Source organism: Leopardus geoffroyi, chromosome B3 (genome assembly GCF_018350155.1).
Source record: "Leopardus geoffroyi isolate Oge1 chromosome B3, O.geoffroyi_Oge1_pat1.0, whole genome shotgun sequence".
NCBI classification, from domain to species: domain Eukaryota; kingdom Metazoa; phylum Chordata; class Mammalia; order Carnivora; family Felidae; genus Leopardus; species Leopardus geoffroyi.
Genome location: NC_059337.1, coordinates 90,433,763 through 90,455,179, shown reverse-complemented (window position 1 = coordinate 90,455,179; position 21,417 = coordinate 90,433,763). Strand labels below are relative to the sequence as shown.

The following is a 21,417-nucleotide window of genomic DNA, read 5'->3' as shown; positions in this document are numbered from 1 at the left end:
TTTGTTCTCCATATTTATGAGTCTCTTCTGTTTTGTCCCCCTCCCTGTTTTTATATTATTTTTGTTTCCCTTCCCTTATGTTCATTTGTTTTGTCTCTTAAAGTCCTCATATGAGTTAAGCCATATGATTTTTGTCTTTCTCTGACTAATTTCACTTAGTATAATACCCTCCAGTTCCATCCACATAGTTGCAAATGGCAAGATTTCATTCTTTTTGATTGCTGAGTAATACTCCATTGTATATAAATACCACATCTTCTTTATCCATTCAACCATTGAGGGACATACGGGCTCTTTCCATACTTTGGCTATTGTTGATAGTGCTGCTATAAACATGGGGGTGCATGTGTCCCTTCAAAACAGCACACCTGTATCCCGTGGATAAATGCCTAGTAGTGAAATTGCTGGGTCATAGGGTAGTTCTATTTTTAGTTTTTTGAGGAACCTCCATACTGTTTTCCAGAGTGGCTGCACCAGCTTACATTCCCACCAACAATGCAAAAGAGACCCTCTTTCTCTGCATCCTCGCCAACATCTGTTGTTGCCTGAGTTGTTAATGTTAGCCATTTGGACAGGTGTAAGGTGGTATCTCATTGTGATTTTGATTTGTATTTTCTTGATGATGAGTGACCATTTTTTCATGTGTTGGTTGGCCATCTGGATGTCTTCTTTGGAAAAGTGTCTATTCATGTCTTTTGCCCATTTCTTCACTGGATTATTTGTTTTTTGGGTGTTGAGTTTGATAAGTTCTTTGTAGATTTTGGATACTAACCCTTTATCTGATATGTCATTTTCAAATAGCTTCTCCCATTCTGTCGGTTGACTTTTAGTTTTGCTGATTGTTTCCTTCGATGTGCATAAGGTTTTTATTTTGATGAGGCCCCAGTAGTTCATTTTTGCTTTTGTTTCCCTTGCCTCCGGAGATGCATTGAGTGAAAAATTGCTGCGGGCAAGATCAAAGAGGTTTTTGCCTGCTTTCTCCTCGAGTCCACTCTGGCTGGCATCATCTTAGTTTTAGGAGACATTCTTTTCCAAGAAAATCGTTAATCTTCCTTCTAAATTATCTTCTGTATGTTTTGCCCAATAAGTTCACCATATATTACTAGCCGGAACTTCAGTAGTAGGAAATAATTTAAATACATTAGGTCTCTCATATTATAATTATTACTTTCAAGACTTGTTATGTAGATAAAAATAATATGTATATCATATGGTTCACAGTCTGTGTTCAATAAGTGTTATCTATCCTTACTGTCCATCAATACTTAATGAGCACTTGAAGTGATTAGCACCAAAAAAAAAAAAAAAAAAAAATCGCAAAGTCAGTTTTAGAGCAGCAGCTAGCTGATTAGCAAATCTTAAATTTAAAAAATGTGTTTACTCATATATCTAGCAGATACACATGGAATACCAAATACCTATTATGGATATACCAGGGAATAAACCAATTAAAGGCACTTCCCTCGGGGCACCTGGGTGGCTCAGTTGGTTAAGCATCTGAAATTGGCTTATGTCATGATCTCACAGTTTGTGAGTTCAAGCCCTGCATCGGGCTCTGTTGCTAACAGCTCAGAGCCTGGAGCCTGCTTTGGATTCTGTGTCTCCCTCTGTCTCTGCCCCTCCCCTGCTCATGCTCTGTCTCTCTCTGCCTCAAAAATAAATAAACACACAAACAATTTTTTTAAAAAGTCACTTCCCTCGTGGAGGGAACATTCTGGAGGAGGAACTAGAATCAGAAATTCATTTTAACTTGTTTGCATTAGCTATGAGCAAAGTTCCTGTCTACAGTAAACCCTTGGTATGTATATGTATGCCTTAGCTCATATTGTCAAAATTGTTGCCATCATCTTTACCAGTACAAAGAACAATAGGGGTCAATCATCTTATATCTTAATTCCAGTTCTTTTGGACAAGTAATTTACCTTCTTCATTACGAGCCTCCTCATCTATAAGATATAAGTATTGGACTGTATTAGCTCTAAAATCCTTTCCCAACCCTATTAATCTATAATTTTACTATACACTCTTTCCAAATGTTCAAAACTGGGATACATTTTCTCCCTCCTTGATAAATCCAAGAACTGGTGTGTATGGTTTATTTTCCATTTCAAATTTGCAGACATCTACTAACTTTAATAATCACATTGTGAAACTTCTCTCCCTCAAGCCATTTATGATAATATTCACTCTGTGTCAGTCATCTGTGCCTTGTACAACCATGTTTTGTAATTTATCATCTGTTACCATATTCTAATCTCACTGTTTCCAATATCTTTTCACCCACAGATCTCACAAAGTAAAACATTTCCCTTTTTATATTCATCAGAAACTTTAAACCAAAGTGCCTTCTAATTCACTCAATTCATTGGTTCATTTCCAGCTACTTGTATTTTCCCTGAAATGTATGGTCAGCCATTCCCATTCCCAGTAAGCAAACCTTACTCCTCTCCACAATTGGGTTCTGTGATACTATCAACAGTATCCTCTGTGATGCTATCAATAAGTCCCTCTCTGCACACACTCAACTACTTCTCTGCTGCCTCCCCTAGGCTGCAGAGCGTAGGTGGAGAAAGCATCAACACCAAGCATCTATTCATCCAAAAATGTATGGGTCAAGTAGCAAGTACACTCTTAATGTTGCTTTAAAAGTGCTTTAGGCACAGGAGCCTGGGTGGCTCAGTCAGTTAAGCATCTGGCTTCGGGTCAGGTCATAATCTCACAGCTCATGGGTGAGCCTCAGCCCTGCTTCAGGTGAGCACGGGCCCCACTTAGGGTGAGCCCCGCTTCTCTCTCTGCCCCTTGTGGGATTCTCTCTCTCTCTCCTTCTCTCTGCCCTTCGCTCATTTGCACCCTCCCACCCTCTCTCAAAAAAGAAAAAAAAAGTTTTTTAGTCATGTCTTGCTGATTACTTTTCTCCTGATCTGTAAATCCTCTCCTCTTTTTCATTGTTGACAGCTATTTCTCCTAATGTGAATAGCCCAATGACACACTTTCCCTCTTCAATTTGCTTTTCATTGTTGAAACAGACAAAAATGGGTCTTTTTGTCTTTCCATGGTTACTCTCAATTTTAACTTTATTTTATTTCTCTCATTGCTCTTTGTAAGAGTCTTCCTTTTACTATTGGCCATATCTCCATATACGGTGCATGTCATTTTCTGATTAGTACCTGGTCTTGACTCAATGACCCTGTTCTCAGTAAGGCTCTCATCCATGTGATATTAATGTCACATAAACAGGTAAGGACATGTGTTCATGAGGTATGTGGATTTTGACACTATGACCAAAGTCATTTGGAAACAAAACAGCCCTGCTGTACCCTAGATTCTACTTACTCTTTCAAAGACGAACCAAGTTCTTGAAATAGTCTTACCTTTGTGAACTGCAGAACCTCTCTCCCCAAACTCCTCCCTCATATTATTTTGACATATTGCCTTATCTCTCACTGCAGTTTATCTCATTTTCACATGTATCTTTTAAAGTTGTGCCCCTATCTTTCTGGGGGTAGGGGTGAGGGTGAGGGTGGGGAAGTAGTGCCCAAGGACTAAGAAACAGGCATGAGCAGATTAGCTTTTAGCAAGATCCTCACTCTGCTTGTACCTTGCAGGAGAGCTTCTGGCCCTGCTGCTGTAGGTGTGGTCTCCATACCAGAAGCATTTCATCACCTTGAAGCTTATTTGAAAAGCAACAGGCCCTACACCCAAGACCTACTAGGTCAGGATCTTCATTTTAGCAAATTCTCCCAGGTGATTCCTGTGTACATTAATGTTTGAGATGCCCTGAACTAGCTCCTGTCACTTCTCTGGTGGTCAAACTGGGGAAAAAAATCTGTAAGTCTGTCATCTACTTTTCCCCATATTTCTTTTCTCAAACTCTCCTCAACTTTAATAAATTCATTGGCTTATACAGTTTCATTTCTACAAACCAACTTGGATCGCTTTTCCATTTTTGATACAATAGATGCTTCTGATCAATACTGTATGTTCAATCCCTCGGTTACAACCAGCAAATTTTTTTACCACCCACTCACACAGTGACCGTATACAGATGATTACCACCAATCCATTAGGTATTACCAATGATCTCCCAATTTATAAATCATAGACAGTAAAATCAGATGATTTAGGAACTGGTGGGGTTTGGAGATTATTAATCCAACTCCTCTCACGGTGTCTGGCATAAAGCATGGCCTTAATAAATATTTGCCAAATATAAGAAAAGAAATACAAAGAGAAAACAGATTTTACAGAGAATAAATAATTCTATCCATAGCAGAACAAAGACTAGAATCTAGCCTCTGAAATCCTCCCCAGTTCTCCTTGCTCTGAATCATCTAGTTCTAGTCCTTGTTCTCTTATGTGTCTTTGTAGCACTGAATCTCAACCTTGGCTACAAGGGAACCACCTGAGGAGCTCTCAACATACTGATTTCTGAGTCCCAGACTTATAGATTCTGCTTTGGTCTGGGCTATAGCCTACATGGTGCAGTGTCTCAAGGCTCCACGGGTAATATTAATAAGCAGCCAAGATTGAGAACTACTGCATTATACAGTGTTCAGATTTAATGTGTAGGAAATCATTTTGTAATTTTTTTAAAAGTAGAATCTGATAAAGGTCCTAGGTGAATCTAATGCTACTGGTTTTAGAACCACATTTTATTTTATTTTATTTTTTTAATTTTTTTTAACGTTTATTTATTTTTGAGACAGAGAGAGACAGAGCATGAATGGGGGGAGGGTCAGAGAGAGAGGGAGACACAGAATCGGAAGCAGGCTCCAGGCTCTGAGCTATCAGCACAGAGCCTGACGCGGGGCTCGAAGTGGTGAACCACAAGATCATGACCTGAGCCGAAGTCGGACACTTAACCAACTGAGCCACCCAAGCGCCCCTAGAACCACATTTTAATAAGAAGGTTCTATAGCATTTGGCAAAGTTAGCCCCTATTCCAAAAGGAAGAGTTTCAGAATGTAAACTATCCAGGTTCTCCTGTAATCTCTCAGATTCCTTCCCTTTATTTCTCATAGGTTTCTCTTGCTCTACAAATTTCTTAAAGTTGTTCATCACCTAAGTGTAACCTATAGCCTGCTTTTTTTTCTCCAAATAAAAAATTTACATATAATATAGAATATCATTTGGCCATGAAAAAGAAGAAAATCCTGTCATTTGCAACAACATGGATGAAACTCTAGGGCATTATGCTAAGTAAAATAAGTCAGAGAAGGCAACTACTATATGATCTCATTTATATGTGGAATCTACAGATAAAAATTAAAAAATAAAAAACTGGGGTGCCTGGGTGGCTCAGTCAGTTGAGCGGCCGACTTTGGCTCAGGTCATGAGCTCGCAGTTTATGAGTTTAAGTCCCACATCACACTCACTGCTATCAGCGCACAGCCTGCTTCAGATCCTCTATTCCTCTCTCTCTCTCTGTCCTTTCCCCACTTGTGCTCTGTCTCTCAAAAATAAATGCAAGAGGGGCGCGTGGGTGGCGCAGTCGGTTGAGCGTCCGACTTCAGCCAGGTCACGATCTCGCGGTTCGTGAGTTCGAGCCCCGCGTCGGGCTCTGGGCTGATGGCTCGGAGCCTGGAGCCTGTTTCCGATTCTGTGTCTCCCTCTCTCTCTGCCCCTCCCCCGTTCACGCTCTGTCTCTCTCTGTCCCAAAAATAAATAAACGTTGAAAAAAAAAATTAAAAATAAATAAATAAATAAATAAATAAATGCAAGAAAAAAATAATAAATAAAAAAATTTTTAAAATTAAATGCATAGAAAAGAGATCAAATTTGTGGTTAACAGAAGCAGTGGGTCGGGGTTGGGGAATTGGATAAAGCTGGCCAAAAGATCCAAACTTCAGTCATAAGATAAATACTGGAGATGTAACATACAACCTGATGATTATAGTTAACACTGCATATGGTATATTTAAAAGTTGTTAAGCGAGGAGATTCTAAGAGTTCTCAGAACAAGGAAAAAATATTTTTTGTATCTTTGAAATGATGGAAGTCCAGTCACTATAGTAAGCATTTCACAATATCAAGTCATTATGCCGTACACTTTAAGATATTGCAGTGTTACATGTCAATTATGTCTCAATAAAACTAGAAAAAAGGGAAAAATTACAACTGTCCTCTCTGTGCACCAATTCTGTTAATTCCCACCCCCACCCCAGCCTTATTGATTTTATAGGAAATCAATATCTCAAACATGTGTTAATTTTAACAATTTTCTAATTTCTCTGACCTCATTCCTTGCCTTAGCAATGACATAATCTAATTCTCCTACAGCAAAATCCTCATCATGTTATTTTAACTTCAGAAATATTTTAATAACCCATGTTGTCTGTGCTGTAAAATAAAATCTTATAAACATATTAATTGCATAAAATGTAAGCAGACCAGAATTTCATTTAAAATACATTTAAAATATAAAGATTGAGACACTCTTTAAAAACTATATTCTGTTTATAATAGTTATACCTTAAGTAAAAGGACATAGAAAAGTTGAAAATAAAGGGATGGAAAAAGACAGCTTTCTCAAAAAAAAAAAAAAATCACACACACACAAAACAAAAGCAAAAAAACCACTGGTGAAGTTTCATTTACATTAGAGAAGTATATTTTAAAAGAAAACCCTAGTGGTGCCTGGGTGGCTCACTTGGTTGAGTGTCCGACTTTGGCTCAGGTCATGATCTCATGGTTCATGGGTTCAAGCCCTGCGTTGGACTCTGTGCTGACAGCTCAGAGTCTGGAGCCTGCTTCAGATTCTGTGTCTCCCTCTCTCTCTGCCCCTCCCTTGCTTGCACTTTGTTTTTCTCTCTCTCAAAAATAAACAAACATTGAAAAAAAATTTAAACAAAACTCTCTAACATAAAGAGGAAAATTTAATGAGTCAATACAAAGGAAATGTTAATTACTAAAATCTCTGCTTTTTATAGCATCAAGATATTTAAAGAAAAATTACAAAACTTGAAGAAATAGACAAACCCAAGATTTTAACATGTCTCACAGTAATTATAAGATAATCAAACAATAAATAAGAAGACTTCTGCTTCCAATCAGGAGTAGAAATTTCTTGACTTCTTAAAGCAAAAAAATAGTAACAATGTATTTTGAAGTTTATAGAATATGCTGATATAATGATTGTACAAGAGGCACCTGGGTGGCTCATTTGGTTAAGCATCCAACTTCAGCTCAGGTCATCATCTCACGATTCATGAGTTCGAGCCCCACATCGAGCTCTGTGCTGACAGCTCGGAGCCTGGAGCCTGCTTCAGATTCTGTGTCTCCCTCTCTCTCTGCCCCTCCCCCGCTCATGCTCTGCCTCTCTCTTTCTCAAAAATAAATAAACATTTACAAAAAAAATAATTGTACAAGTGGTAGGAGATAGTACTGGATAGATGATATAATGAATATTAAACATATAAAGAAGAAATGAAACACGTAAAAAGCAAAACAGTAATTGTAAAGGGAGATTGTTAGAATGTATAATAGGCTAAAGACATAGACAAATTGTAAATAAAATGAATGGAAAAACAATAACCTGGCAACCACTAATCATAGGAGTCCTCTCAGGGTAAAATCATAATCCTAGACTGAAATGTGGTAGAAAAGTAGCCTTTCAGCTTTTGGCTACATATGCCTATAATAGAGCCTCCATAACATGGAGCTGTGTGGTATAAAGGTAATGCAGCTAGTCACGGTTCAAATGCCACAGTCTCTTGCTGTTCTTTCAAAAATATAGTAGATACTCTTGAATAGATATTTGTTTGTTACATTCCCTTATGGTTAATTTCCATAAACTATTTTTTAAAGTTTATTCATTTATTTATTTTAAGTAATCTCTACACCCAACGTGGGGCATGAATTCACAACCCTGAGATCAAGAGTCACATGCTCTTCTGACTGAGCCAGCCAACCACCCCAATTTCAATAGACTTTAAGTAACAATATTTTATAATTTTCATGTAACTTGTTTTGCTGAGGAGTTCTGCCAAGCTCCCTACTTCATCTTGACGGAAGTTAACAAACCACCATTTATATTATTTTTTTTTAATTTTTAAGTAATTTCTACACCCAATATGGGGCTTCAACCTATGACCCCAATATCAAGAGTTCGATGCTCTACCAGCTAAGCCATACAGGCACACCTTTCACCATTCATTTTTTCAAAGCATCAATTTCATTTGGACAATTATGGGGAAAAAAAAAGAAGTATTCTTTAAGTCTTCATCTAATTAAAAAAAAAACAATAAAAATGGAATCATAAGAATCTCATATACTTAATTCTTAAAATGCATATCTTGCATTGAAAACATGGAAGTTTAAGCAAATGATAAGATATATAACATTAATGATCAATTTGAATATATTAATTTGGTTCCTACTTACCAAACGTGGATAAAAACAAATAATTAAGAATGGTTCCTAGTATTTTTGTGGGCCTACCACTTCGCCTGGAGAAAATACACATATTCCCGTACCCCAAATTCTGCAATTTCAGAGGCTGTGCTGCCCTTCTGAAGCCCATTCACAAATCCCAGTGACAGGATTCTTATATTCAAGGAACATCCAATGAGTATCATGTAAAAATAAAAGATATGTGGATTGCCAATATGATGAAAGGACTAAAGGTCATAATTTTTTTTTCAAGTTGGGTCCAGAAGATGTATATACCTAACATGTAAGAAATCTGTTGTTTATTGATTCTGTCTTGTTGTGAAAGAAGCCTCAGCACCCAGGCATTGATGGAATCAAATAATTAAAACATGATCTCTACTCCTGAGTAGTATGTGATTAAGAGCTAAGTGGAATTTGCAGTCTAGTGCTATTAGATGTCTGGCTGGAGTGCACAGAGATATCTGTATCAGAAAGAAGCCACTTAAACTGTGATCTGAAGGAAGGACAGAATTTGAATAAGTAGAGATGAGGAGGAAGAGAATCTTAAACACAGGAAACAGATATACCTAAGGGAGAAGTCAAACACAACCCTGACTCTTCAAGGAGGAAGGGAATAAAAATAGTGCATATTTGTAGAGTGATTACTATATACCAAACACATCTCCAAAGCATCTTACATGTATCAACTTCATTGAATCCTAACAACGGTAATGTGAGTATACTTTATCATTCCAATTTCACAAATAAGGAGACTGTGGCATCTAGAGGAAGGGTACTGGCCCTTGCTTACCTATGAGAGCCAGAACTTGAAAATTAATTAAAACTCTGACCTCCAGAAAGAGTGATATAGGGAAGAGAGGAAATAAGTCTCTGTAGACCTTGCAATATGCCTAGATGCTCAATAAATAGATTTGGAATCAAGATTTGACTCCGAGGCATTTTATCTCTCTTGAACACATTTTGAGATATTGAAGTTTCTTTGGGCTTGGAAGTGATACCAGAAGGTGGTACTTTAGAAAGATTTATTTAACAATCTTGTTTGAAGAGAGGTGGATTGTCGAAAGTGGTACTGGAGTGAAAGAAACAAGGATTAATTGCCTCAAGAGAGGCGAGGATGAACAAATACAGATGACAAGCTGAAGCATCTGGTATCTAAGATGTAAGAGCAGCAAATAAAAGATGTTACGAGTGGGGGGAAAATACTTTAAAGAGGGGAATGCTAGTTAGTTGTCTTTCATTTTTAGGCTAAAATAATTGTTAGTTTCCCATGAAGACAATTTTTAGACTTCAGAAAAGAAAGTCCAAATTCTCATTTTAGACAATTATTGTATTAAGAACTTGATTCATCTTTAAATTATAAAATTTCTTAATAGAAATCTCTTTACATAACGTTGTAGAATATTCTAGACATATTTTAAAGCATTCTCCTATTTGAAAATGAATTCCCTTTGTAGCAAAGGATGATCTTAACAGACTAATAATAAATTAAAAGAAAAATAGATATTAATATTTTTAGTTCATAATTCTCATGTTCCATTTTGCTAACATTTTGTCCTTGAAGAGGCTGTTCAAGGTTTTTACAAAATAATAAAATAGAAGCTTTTAACACTAAAATAGAACATGTAAGAAATGATAGTACAATGTAATAGAATTCAACATCATTGAAGGAATACTGACTGAAAGTTAGAAAATTGAAAATTTAGTCCATTTCTCCCACAGTCGTGCTTTCTGACATTATGCAAAGGTAATCTTCCCGGGTTTTATTTTGCTATTGGCTGAAATAAAAACGATACAAATTTCGGGACTATTCCAGTGAGGAATTATGACTTCGTAACTTAACGAAATATAACCAAATATGAAATTTAAAACAATGAGCTTCAGAGGCCCAAAGATCCACTGTGCTAAAATAATAAATGAAATTAATATTGTTACAGATGGCTTGAAACATAAGTTATAGAAATATAATTTATTTTGAGTTTCTCAAAGGGATACTTCCCTTAATTAACATTTTTATTCAGCTTATAAGTATATTTGAATAGGTAATACATCTATGCTGTTCATAAATCAAAACATACATAAAATTATACAGTAAAAATTTCTTTCTAATCCTTATGTTCATACATCCAGTTCCTATGTGAAAGTTCCAGTAATATGCATTCTTCCAGAGGTTTATATATGTATGAATATACAAGCACATATTTTTATTGGACTGTATTTCTGAATTATGTTATTTACTTCACATGCCATATAGCAACTTGATTCTTTTTTTTAAGAAGGTCTGGCCAGTTTTATTAAGGAAAAATTTTGCATGATTTATAATTTACCACTCTGTTCTGACATGCTTCTAATGATATCAGAATCACCTGGATCAATGAGACCCAGTGTGCACTCTGTAGTACTTCCCACATGCTGTGCCCAATTCAATATTATTGCCACATAGTGACAAAAGTTTGGGCCAACATAGTGGACTACTTTATTTCAGATTTCCTGAAGGCTGGGCAGTCGTTAAAGATGACTAGTTTTGTTTTACTATGTCTCATCATTTTCTGAGTCCACTTGTACCCCAGCACATACTTTCCACTTTTCATAATGAGTTGGAACCTAGAGTTGATTGACTCCACTGACTTTTTCTTCTTTTCAGCCACCACCTCCATGCCTTAGATGCAGGACAGCCCCAACCAAGAGCAGCTGCCAAAATGGCTGGGAGAGAGAAAGGAAAGAGCTCTCACAATGCCTTGATTCTTTAACTTAACATTATAGCTTGGCTGTCTTTCATTATCTCTGTATAGGAAACTTCCTTATTCTTCTTCTGTTTTTTTTTTTTTTTAATTAATTATTACAGTTGGGAAGGTTTCCATTGTATGGACATACCTTAATTCATTTAACCATCAAATGCTACAGAAATTTAAGTTATTTCTGCTGTTATAATAATACTACAGTATAAAATTTTTAATGCTTTTTTATTTTGGTGTGTGTGTGGGGGGGGGGGGTGTGCATGTGTTTTAAGTAAATTCTACCCCCAATATGGGGCTCGAACTCATGACTCCGAGATCAAGAGTCACATGCTCCACTGAATGAGCCAGTCAAGCACCCAACAGTATAATTTTTATACAAATTTTATGTCATGAATATTCAACCATAGAACCACTAATAAATTCATGGGAGAAAAAAAAGTCTGGGTTAAAATATGCATGGAGTTTTAATATTTATAGATCTTGCAAAACTGTCCAACATGGGAGATGTACTGTTTACCTTCTCACAAGCAACAAGTGAGAGTGTTATTTTGCTACTAGTGACTATACCAATAGTGTGAGTTTAACAAGCTTACAGATGTCCATCAATTCAAGAGACTAAAAAATTCTATCAATGTTGCTTTAGGATTTGAATTTCTATAGGATTCTGATGGACATTAGGGTTAGGATTAAGACATAATTCCCTATGTACAAGAACCATTTCATCATCTTCTTTTATTAAAAATGTCTTCCCTTTGGGGCGCCTGGGTGGCTCAGTCGGTTGAGCGTCTGGCTTCGGCTCAGGTCATGACCTCACAGTCCGTGGGTTCGAGCCCCGCGTCAGGCTCTGTGCTGACAGTGTAGAGCCTGGAGCCTGCTTCAGATTCTGTGTCTCCCTCTCTCTGCCCCTCTGCCTCTCTCTGTCTCAAAAATAAATAAAAACATTAAAAAAAATGTCTTCCCTTTGTGTACAGGTTTAATTTTTGTGTTATTCTTGATTTCTAGAAAATCTTAAGCAATATTAACACATTCCTGTGATATAAATTGCAAATAGTTTTCCCGGCCTATGTATTTGATTTTGGTATTTTTGCAATACAGATTTTATTCTAATGTAACTGATTTTTGTAATGTTATCATTCTTCCTTCCATGGGCTCCAGACTAGGAGTTATGGTTATGAAGCACTGCTCCATTGTAAGATTATAAATTCTCTCAGGTTTTCCTCTTACATTACTAAGAGTTCATATTTTACACATAAATGTTTTATTTTTTCATCTTGGAATATGATTTTTTGTTTTGCTTTGTCTTGTTTTCTGCTAGTTGGCTAACCATTTCTCACAACACGACTAGTCATTTGTCTCAGTAAACAAAATTATATATTTCTACAACATAGCTGCCAAGATTATTCATCTTGATTTTCCACTTTTTCCTTCTCTTCTACAGGGCACAAATGCTTAAAAACAACAAGAAATTACCAAGATATACATGCATATATACATGTATGTGTATATTTATATATGAATTGAATGTTTAGAAGAACAGAAGCCAGAACTAAAGTCAACAGATAAAGTCAGTGGTTCTGAATGAAGATAAGTGCACAGTGTCCTTGGCTTGGTTATTCTTTAGGAAATCTGCCTAGTATCTGGTAAAGACACCAATTATTAACAAATTATTTCAAACCTGAGAGACACTAATCCTAGCCAATAAATGTAATATGATTGATTCTCTTACAAGTTATTTGAAAAGCTGTCTTGGGCTTGGGGAGGGGATTCTGCGTGGAAAAATTCTAAAGCTTTTTGGGTAGCAGTAAAACTCAAAAGGGCATATGTAATTAATAATTGATGTTTTTAAACTACCTTCTAAGAAGTTCCTATTGACCCAGGATTTGTTATTAAACTAGACAGCAATGTGAGATAGGAGAGAAAAAGAAAAGACACACATATTTAATAGCCCAAGGTCACAGATTAGATCATTTAGGATGAAAATCGAGCACTGAATGAAAATTTCAAGTTCTTGAAGTTAAATATGTAATATAGTCACTTTCTTAAGCCTCCCCTACAACATTTTCAGGCTAAATTACAGAAAAAATTAAAAGAATGTATTTTTATAATATTCTGACATGTAATAAAAATGAAGAGCTAAATGGAAATCGTTTTAATCAGAGCATCTGATGTAAACCACTGAAGTACTGTTACTAATGGTGATTTATACAACAATCATATATCCAAGCACCATTCAAAGCCCCTCTTTTGTATTAACTCATTTATTCCTCAAGTAACCAAATGAGCTAGATATGAGTATTATCTCCATTTTATAAGGAAGCTAGAGCAAACAGATTAAATAATTTGCCAAATGAGCCAGCTGTGCAGCAACAAAATGAAAAATGACAGCTTCATCACCAGATTTGACATGCAGGCATCTATGACAGTTGCAGAAACTAGCTATGGTGCCCTAATGAACACAGCCAAGATGTCCACTGCACATTACTGAAAGGAACTTCTATGTCCAAGAATCGAAAATCACCAACTGGAAATGGCTATAACTGACAGAAGGCATGCTCAGTAGCTGTCAGTGTAAGCCAGAATTGGAAGGAACAGGATCCAGTCCCAATTACAAGAAGACTCAGAGAAAGCAAACAGGCAACCAGTGGTGCAAAGCTAGAGGATGACCAGGAGACGTTGGCTAACCAAAGACTTTTATAGATAGAAATCTAGCTATTCAAGCTGGGCCCACACTAGGGAAAAAAGAATGCTCAAATTTGTCAATGAGGTAGGTGTCAATGAGCCCTAAGAAAAAACCAGCACTCCACATATCCGGGAAAGGGTCAGGGGCATGGACATTTGGCAGTCACTTCTAGAGCTACACACATCACTGCCCAGGGGTGTTCGCCCACATGGGGCTATTTAAATTTAAATTGACTAAGATTAAACAGAATTGAAAATTCAGTTCTTCCATCACAGGAGCCACATTTCGAGTGTTAAAGAGTACAAATGGCTACGACTATTATATTAAACAGCAGTGCTAGAGTATATCAACTTTACCAAATATCCCCCTTGCTAAGTATAGGGTGATTTTGTTCTCTATTATTGTTTTACATCAAATTTTAGAATGAAGTGACTCCAACCCTAATGTGGACAGCACGTATGTATAACCATAAAATTTGAGAATATAGAGTCAGGAGAAAAAAACAAGGAGTGAGTGACAGCCAACATTGCATATTGAAGTCATATCATCATTCTTGTCTAAACCAACAGTCCAATATGTTCTGTTTACATTGATCCTTACTACTCACAAACTCCAGAAGTAATTGCTGACAAGCCCTTGCAAAGAACCTCCTACCCCACGGAAAGGTCCTAATAGAAGTCAGAATTTTCCTGGCTTTTTTTTTCTTCCTTAGCTGAACAATTCCTAAAATACAAAATTGAAACTTTAAAAGAATGAAATCCAACAATAAAAACAACACTTTCATCAACTGAAAATTAATTCCTCTAGCTCGCATTTTTCCCTCAAAAACATGCATACTCCCTACTTAAAAAGAGCCTTGAGAAACCACAGAGGGGAAAAAAATGCAAAATCTATTGCATGATTCACTTGGCCATTCACAGAAGTATATTTCATTTGAAATATTCATTAAGGAAACTACTAAAATTTATCATCTTTGTTGGTTAGTGTGGCCCAGCACAGCATACTTTAAACACGTCCCATATCAGTTTTCATTTCTGAAAAACGGGGACAAAACTAGTATCTTCCTCTATGGCTAGGATTCTGAGATTTTTTTAATTGTGAAACTCTTCTGTGCAAACTGGTTTCAAACATTTCCTCAATGATCCAAAATTACAATCATGAGGTTTTGCAGAAAATGTCCTCTACAACCCATAGATACATTTCCAATGTCATGATAATCATATGATAAAATTACTGCACTCTTCCCTTTGCCTACCCAAAAAGAAAAAAAAAGTGTAAAACTACTCTAAATGGACTTCAATGCCTTGTTACTACTCAGGGTGTCGACAAAACAAGAAAAGCACAGATTAAACAATTTTCTTTCAAAGGCACCTACAGACATCCAGATAACATAATGTAAAAACTCTTAGAATATGTGACTTCTTACCATCTTTCAATTACTGTTAATAATACAGATTCTTCCTAAGAGAACAAAACAGAATGCAGTTAACTTTGGAGAAGTGGTTTCTGAAGAAATCTCTCTGGTTAAAAGAAAATACCCATGAATTAATATACAACCAAACATATTGAACACTGATGCAAAATATGCCTTGATAACAAAGTTGGTAACTTAAATTTTATGAAATATTCAGTCACAATGGAATATGAGAGATGTAAAAATAAATTTAACACAGTATTATAGTTGGATTTACATTTCTAACTAGAAATGGACATATATATCATAAAAGAAATGTAATCTGTAATTTAGGTGAATAGTGGGTATCAGTTGTAGACATTAAAACTGCAATGGGCCTCTTTTAAAGAACCACTATTCTCTTGTTGAAGAGAACTTCAGCTTCATCTCATTCTTGGTTTCTAAAAATAGAAATTGCATGTTTTTACTAAAAATTTCAGAACTAAAAAAGGTAAGAAACTAAGCAGGATCATATGATAGTAAAGTGTATTTGTCCTTGAACTGAATATCCTAAATATTTCTTCTTTGTGGGTTGTTTTTCTGGTACTCTGATGTTTATCACTTCTTACTGATGTAAAATGTGTTTCACTGACTGATAATTAACACTGCCAATCCAAGAAATGAGTAAGTGGTGGGAGAAAATGCCCAAGTGGGCTTCTTGCACTGGATGGAGGATAGATTAGAGACTTCTAAGCCCCACCCAATTACATGGTTCTCTGAAAGATACTTCTTACCCCTTCCTTTGATAGCCCCTTATAGAAATTCCTAATGTAATCTGCTGCTCTACTTCCCTTGGTTTTCTTTAGCCTTGGTAAGCAAAAATGTCCCTAGTAGAGAACATTTCAGTAGCTGCAGTAGCGTATCATTGTCTTACACCTGGCCACAAGCACCTTCCTGCATAAACCAATACTGGAAACCAGACAGCATGTGGATTCTGAGACCATCCATTCTCTGAAGAGCCAGATAAGGAAGTCAAATTTAAGAATGGGCATTTTCAACCCTTCTAGTCTTGATATATAATATATATATTACATATATAATATAATAATATTGATATAGTAAGCAAAATGTATATTTTGAGGAAAATAAGTATTATTTTATAAGTCAGAGAAAGCAAAAGGACTTACTGACAAATTATCATGTGCTGACCAGCCAGCTGAAATACAATCATTGGTACCCAGACATTTGGCAGTTACCCTGCAGATAGAATTACTGTCATCACACACAACTTGTCTTCTCATGTATTGATTTGTGTGGACCATATCTCAATTCAATCAATATGAACACGTTAGGAGAAAGTCTTTTAAAAATTCTTTCTGATTGGATTCTACCTCACAGTAGAAAAACAATTCTTCTGAGATTGAATGTACATCGTATAATTATTCCTAAGTGGTTTTTTAATGTCATTGGATTAAAAAAGAAATTCCAGAATGTCTGAGTGCTAAAACACCCCAAGTAAATTAAGAACTTATTTACTTAGCTCTCAAGCTAGTGAAAGTCAAACTCATTAATCTTAGTAATAAATACCACCAAGAAAAATTGCCACTAGGAAAAAAGATACAAAATGTTGGCACAAATAACTGAAAATTGCTTTAAACATGTTCTGGCGTGCTGTTACCTTTTGCAGTTAGAGAAATAGCATACATTTTGCATTTTTAAATACTGTTCACTTATTAGCTATTTTGGACACCACTTTAAAATTTAGTTAAAAGAATAGCATGTAGGGCACCTGGGTGGCTCAGTCGTTTGAGGATCTAACTTCGGCTCAGGTCATGATCTCACGGTTCATGGGTTCAGACCCCGCGCTGGGCTCTGTGTTGACAGCTCAGAGCCTGAAGACTGCTTCGGATTCTGTGTCCCTCCCCCCCACTCTCTCTCTGCCTCTCCTCCATCTGAGCTCTGTCTCTCTCAAAAAATAAACATTAAAAATTGATAAAAAAATTTTTTAAACAATAGCATGTAAACTTGTGAAATCACTGTTGTATACCTGAAACATTGTGTCAACTACACTTCAATATAAATGAATGAATGAATGAATGAATGAATAAATAAATAAATAAATAAATAAATAAATACTAAAGGTGTAATAGCACTCAGATAAAATTAGCAACTGCCTATGGGAGAGAATATTACTGTAACTTTAACTCCTATGTATTCCATACAAATGATCTGCAAACACTTATAAGGAGAGATTAATTTTGTAGTTATGTTTCTGGGAATGATGGAAGGTGAGGTAAAAGAGGATATTTTCCCAGTGTTTGTAACACTCAGGACTATTATGTGAGAAAAAAAAGGGGAGGAAAGAAATAATGGAAAACATATTATCATGATTGCTACTGTGAACATATGAACAATTCCAATCTAAAGTAAACCTATTTTGGGGGTGCCTGGGTGGCTCAATTGGTTAAACGTCCAACTTCGGCTCAGGTCGTGATCTCACAGTTTGTGAGTTCGAGCCCCGCGTCAGGCTTTGTGCTGACAGCTCAGAGCCTGGAGTCTGCTTCAGATTCTGTGTCTCCCTCTCTCTCTGCCCCTCCCCTGCTCATACTCTGTCTCTCTCTCTCTCTCTCTCTCTCTCAAAAATAAACATTAAAAAATTTTTAAAAATAATAAGGTAAACCTATTTTTGTTGTTTAATATATATTGATCAAGCTGTATCCCTCCCATGAGATATTTTTCATTTTCAAAGAATAACATATTTGATTTTTATATCAGCTCACCTTAATATTTAAGTATAATCCCTTTATAAACTAGACTGGACAGGTATCATTTACCTTTTTTCTCCCTATAACTGGTAACTCTTCCCACATTCTCAAATTCCAAGTTCATGGCTCCATGTCCTGCTTTGTTTGCATGAAGACCAGCTTACAGAGCACATATGAACAAACTCTCTGCCAGATTCTCGCTAGGCTATCAATGCACAACTAAAATGGACAGTCACGTTATGCTAGAAAGTGAAGAATGGAATAATTCTTATGAGCAGTTGCTTTACATATGAGCAACGTTTCTAAAAGGAAAATTATACTCCATTCAATTGATCCTTCCTTACTCTTATTTTTTTCTGATAACTGGATATTTCTAGGTACTCTTCCCGCTCTGTCTCTACACAAAGGATTCAGAGTAGATTAGAAACTAGGAGGCTTTCCCCTACCAATACCAAGGCAAGCAATTTACCTCCTATCAGTTCTTTCTGTCCTGTGAGGCTCTGTACTATGTCTCCCAGTCCTCTTTGTTTTGGTGAGCTGTGACCTTCTGGTTGGCCTTTCTGTCAACCTCTGGCCTATTTACATCAAGGGATCAAAGTGAGTCCTCTCCAAACAGGAAGAAGTATAAACACCTACCTGAACTCTGGTCATTCTTCTTACCATTATTCAAACTAATAATGAAATCCTAGTTTTTCTCTCCATAGCACAGTGGTTTGACTATACTCCTGAATCTAACAAACTATGAGTAACATTTTTTAAAATAGAAAGATCTTATAATTTTGCCAAATTACTCAATATCCATTAACCTCAGCTCTCTCATCTGTTAGAAGAAAATGATAATGTTAGCCTAGCTCTCATGTTTCTAAGAAAATAAAATTAAACTGTGGGTAAACAATTTCCACAGTTCATGCAGACCATAGTCAATAAAAGCTATCTCTTTATAAAGTAAGAGGAAGAGGAGAAATAAGAACAATAGTAAAGACTGCCTTCTGATTCACATGGCATCCCTTCTGTTGCTGTCAAGGCACAACTTCATAACGTATGTGGAACCATCATGACTCCTAAATACAAAGTACAGAAGACTCCTAAATACAAAGTACTCCCAATATAAGTTATGGGGTGATTGTGCTGTGGCAACTTGGTTAAGCTGGGAACTATGCTTCGCAGAATTTCCTTCTCTGAACTGCCCAGGTGAGAGTTAACCAAAAGTTGAAATTCTGCAAGATTTAGAAAGCAGAAGTGAAGCATCTATCTAACTTCCTGACAGTCTTTTTGCAGACAAACATGGTTGCATAGTCATTATTTGGTATTTAGCATAGAAGACAGTTAAAGAGTTTAATGCTATCTGGCATAAAAATTATGCTAGTACTAGAAATATAAACATGGGTGTTAAGAATGATGTGTTAAAGGGTACCTGGCTGGTTCAGTGGGAAGAGCATGCGACTCTTCATCTTGGGATCAGAAGTTCAAGTCCCATGTTGGGTGCAGAGATTACATACATACATACATACATACATACATACATACATACATAAAGTAACTAAGAAAAAAAAAAAGAATGATGAGAATGGTGTGCTAAACTACCTCTCAGTAAGAACCTAAAAACTTTTTATTAAAATGAATGATGTGACAATTTAAAATGCTGTTCTGCCCTTCTCACATCCCAGCTCTGTGATCCACTCACTAAGTCTTTTTACTAAATCTTTTTACTAAGTCCTTTTACTAAGTCTTTTTTTGGGGGGAATGTGCTTCAAATTTGAAGATTCCTAAATGTTTAACTTTTGGATAAATTAGATCACTGTATTGGCAAATTAATAAAAACCTACAGCCTCAGAACTCAAATAAAGATACAAGTTATTTGGTAGTAAGCAAATGATCCCAGAGTATCTTCTGAAGTCTCTAATCAGAAAATAACATACTTAAGGACTCCCATGGTTTGTGTTAATTCAAACAAAATATAAAAACAAAAATCCTCCATTGACCTAATCATGTTCCTAACTCCTGCCTTGCTTACATAACAAATCTTATCTACACTTACTTTATCTACACTTCCTCTCCCCTGTATACTGGTTAAAGCTTTTCAGTTCTGTTCCTACCACATACTGAAATACATTTCTCTAGTTCACTGGTTCTGAAACCCCAGTCTGCAAAATAATCTCCCAGATATTTTTTTAGTCAAGATCCTTAAGCCATATACCCCAGAGATTCTAATTTAATAGTCCCAATTTGGAAGGCAGGGGTGTGAATATTTATCAGCATTCCTAAACTATTCTTAACCACCCACATCAGAATCATGTCATGAAGAGCTAACAACCTTATCTGTTGGAGACTCTTCAGCTGTTATTCACATTTGACCTTTTTGCAATATTTGATACCATTTATGATATCTCCTGGAAATTTCATCTTCCCAGATGATCAAGGCCCAGGTCCTGGGAAATTGCTGGCTCTCCCACAAATAATTTATTAGTGAGTTCATAAAAATGAGCTATAGACAGTAGCATCCACCCTAAGTATTTGTTCACTATTTGATATAAAGCTTCAAGCGGCCTGAGGCCCTCCCAAATCAATGTCTCTCATGGGATTCTCTTTCCAATTTCTCACAGCCTTAGTCTGCTGTTAAATATACATAATGACAAGCATTTCCCGAATGTTTACGATGGGTGCTAAGCACATACATTATACCCTGTAACAATCCTATGTGTCATGCTTTCCCTCATCACAAATTTTTGTTGTTTATGGTTCCCCCCACCCAAGCTACACGCACTGCCTGAGAGCCCTAGGTCACAGTCTACTCACCCCATCAAGGTCACTTTCTCTGGGTATTTTTCCTGATGGCCTTACTGACACTCCTTTCCCTGTGCTCCATGTCATCTAACACGCTGTAAATAATTCATTTGCCTAATTGTCACCACCACCTCTAACCAGTGGGTTTCTTGAAGGGTAAAGACTAAATCTATTAGCCCAGGGCCTGCTGTGGAGCCTAGCTGAATGATTTTCCTTAACTAATTAAGGCCAGTTATCATGTTTTGTTTATTTAACTCTTCAACCCTTTTAGCAGGATATTATACAATATTTCACATAATGTGGTCCCTTGGACCACTTATACTCAAATCTCCCTAGATGATGGTTAAAAAGATAGTTTCCTGGGACACCTGGGTGGCTCAGTTGGTTAAGCCTCCAACTCTTGGTTTAAGCTCACTGTTCATGAGTTTGAACCCCACATTGGGCTTTTATGCTGACAGTATGGAGCCTGCTTGGGATTATCTCTCTCCCTCTCTCTCTGCCCGCCTCCCCCCCCCCCCACCCTGCTCATGCTCTCTGTCTCTCTCAAAATAAATAAATAAACATTTACCAAAAAAAAAAAAAAAAAGTTTCCTATGCTCCCTACTTACTATAACAATATTTCCAAGGTTGAGTCCAGGAATATTCATCTTGATAGGTACCTCAGGTTAT

At 36.5% G+C, this 21,417-nt stretch overlaps 1 protein-coding gene and 1 pseudogene across 5 annotated transcripts in view; both read right to left on the bottom strand.

Moving 5' to 3' along the window:
• Positions 1–21,417, bottom strand: part of LRFN5 (leucine rich repeat and fibronectin type III domain containing 5) — a 249,623-nt gene that overhangs the window by 170,623 nt on the left and 57,583 nt on the right. The gene's annotated exons all lie outside the window — the stretch shown is intronic.
• On the bottom strand, positions 10,675–11,161 carry LOC123583604 (annotated as a pseudogene).